This window comes from Sturnira hondurensis, unplaced genomic scaffold (assembly GCF_014824575.4).
Source record: "Sturnira hondurensis isolate 20B ecotype Veracruz unplaced genomic scaffold, ASM1482457v3 Scaffold0008860, whole genome shotgun sequence".
Taxonomy (NCBI): domain Eukaryota; kingdom Metazoa; phylum Chordata; class Mammalia; order Chiroptera; family Phyllostomidae; genus Sturnira; species Sturnira hondurensis.
The window spans coordinates 4552297-4555044 of record NW_028081491.1 but is presented as its reverse complement, the minus strand read 5'-3'; the positions used below and the strand labels follow the sequence as shown (position 1 = coordinate 4555044).

The 2748-nt window shown below is 40.8% G+C and overlaps 1 pseudogene; it reads right to left on the bottom strand.

Annotated features, from left to right (window-relative positions):
• Positions 1 to 663: 663 nt before the first annotated feature.
• On the bottom strand, positions 664 to 1749 carry LOC118993697 (heterogeneous nuclear ribonucleoprotein K-like; annotated as a pseudogene).
• Between the last annotated feature and the right edge of the window lie 999 nt (positions 1750 to 2748).

Below are 2748 nucleotides of genomic sequence, written 5' to 3'. Positions count from 1 at the left end.
CCCTTAATATGTTCTATTCCAAGAAAAAAACACCTGATCTATTCTAGCTACCACCTGTGAACATGTTCTTTTCACTCTGCAAGTCTTCCCACATCATCTCACTCACTTTAGAAGTCTGAATGCTGAGGGTAAGAACTGTCTTTTTCAACCTTTATTCACAGAACCTAATACATTACATTTCACACAATATCCACCCCAGAGTTAACCAATATTCTATGAATAAAGTATTTTAACATTTTAACACTAAATTTATTTTAAAAATCATAAAACCTTTTTTACCAAAGAACATTCATTGTATTCTGCGCACTGCACAGATGCCAGGGACACATAGACTATTGTTACTTTTCCTCCACCAAAGCTGCAGTGACCATAAAGCAACATATTTACAATAATTATACAGGAGGAATTTTCCTTTTTGACCACCAACAATGAACAAAAATTAAAATTCACTCTGCTGCTGTTTCAAAATTTCATTGTCAGCTTTTTGTACATCCATCCACAACTCAACCTGTTTGTAAGGAACTAAAACATTGCATTGGGTGAACAGCAAAGATTCCACTACACCTCAAATGCAGAAACACCTGTGAAGCAGAATGTTGGTATTTTTAAACAGAAGCAGATTTTTTTTAAAAGGTGTAAGACTCCTTCAGTTCTTCACTAGTCTTAGAAAAACCATCCAAAATATTGCTTCATACTGTTGTGCAGCAAATACTGTGCATTCTGTATCTGGTCCTGTGTTTATGTAGTGGTAATGGTCTCATTTTTGGACCCTTCTAAAAGTCTTCTTTTTGATCCAAGCTCCTGACTCATGATGAATTTGTTTAATCTTCTTACCACCTTTGCCAATAGTATATCCAGTCAAATCTTTGGGAACAGTTACCTGTGCAGTAGTAATAGCTCCACCAAGATCACCATGTGAGCCACAGCCCCCTGTATAGGATAAATTAGGAATAATCATATCCAGAGCCACCCTGTAGTTCATAAGCTATTGGCAATTCTGAAGGGCTCCCAAGGTTCATCTATAATGAAACCAACCGTGTCATCAAAAATGTCCCCAGGTCTTTCCCTTTTGTCATAGACCATTAGTTCTCCTCCTCTTGGTGGTAGCAGTGGTGGAGGAAGAGGTAGATTCATTTGGAACTCTGCTACTACCTGGCCACCTCACCCAGGAGGAGGGAGAGGAGGTTCTCACTGAGGGCTCCTATCATCATAATCTCTTCTAGATGGAGGCATTGAATGCGCACCTTGACCAGGAGGCAATCTGTGAAAACCACCTCTTTCCCACATGGAAAATCCCATAGGACATCCATGGCAGTGATCAGACATCATTGTAAAGCCACCATAATCATAAGTTTCATCGTAAAAATTGGGAATCATAAGGCTGTGCACGTCTTTGATGGGAGACTGTAATACGACACTGATCAGGGATGATCTTACGCACTCTACAACACTATCAGGTTTCCTCCAATAAGAACAACTCTGTCAGGGGAGTGAGGGCAGCATCCCTGGAAAAGCTTGATTTGGTCTGAGTGTTCTCTTTGGTTTTAGTTCCTTCATCACCCAAAATTCTTCCTGCCAGACTCTGATGAATCAAGAGTCTCAATTTGCAAAGTTCCTTTCTTTATATCATTGATAATTTAAACATTCCACAGCATGAGTTTTGAGAGGGAGCTGGCTGGGTGCAGTGGGTGATGTCAACTGCAGGGCCTCTTCCAAGGTAGGGATGATTTTCTTCAGAATCTCTCCAATTGTTGGTGAGATTTGACCACATGTGATGAATGTTTTTAGTTTTCATTCCAGTATAATAGGCACAAGATGGTGTTTCACTATTTTATGTTGTGTTTCTTTTAAAATTTAGAACAATGACTTTTTAGACATGTTTATTGCCCATTTACAGGAACTTTCATTTTGCTGAGTACAATTCATCATTATCTAAATTTATTAATTCATCTGCCATTATAAATCATCTCACTACCCCCCTCCCCACCCACCCATTTGGCATTTACCTTTCACATTTTGTCTATAGTACCTTTCTTTCCTGTATTAATGGCAGAACAGTCTCTTTTCTCTTTTGTGTTTATTTTTATGCTTGAAACTGTTATCTTCCTAGCTGGAATGGCCACTCATAATTGTTGTCAAAAAGGGGGCCTGGTCCTGACTGAGTCTGCCTACAGCCAGCTGTAGTGTGTGGGTTTTTGACCTGGTGTAGGAAAGATTTTACAACACAAGTCCAGGTGACTATGAGGACACATTTATTAAACTTGGGGACAGTGAAACAAGGGAAGGTTTAGCATAGAAGAAGCAACAAGAGAGCCTAGGTTGAACTGCCTTAGCTCACTGGGAAATCAGAGAAATTTGGGTTTTAGGGGCAGGATAAGGGGGTCAGCCTGGGACAAACTGCCACTGTCCACTGCCTTAGAGTTCAGGAGATGTGTGCCTGTCAAGAAAGCAGCAGAAGAAGGAGGGAAAGAGAATGGCTTGAGCTGCTCCCCAGAGGAAGAGTGCTTGCCCTGGGTCTTTTGTCTTGAGGCTTTTCTTTGTCTTTGAGGCAGGAATCTTAGAGAAGGTCTCCGGGAGGGTTTCAGTAGAATATTCATCAGTTCTCCTGGTGTGCTCTTTCAGAGTCATGGTCTCCACTGATTGGTTAGTGACAGGGCAGGGTCTTTAGTAGATTATGGCATTGTTCACCTGGTTTTGCTGTGCTTCTAGGCCAGGAGCTGAAATATAACTGAGACCTAGACATTATCT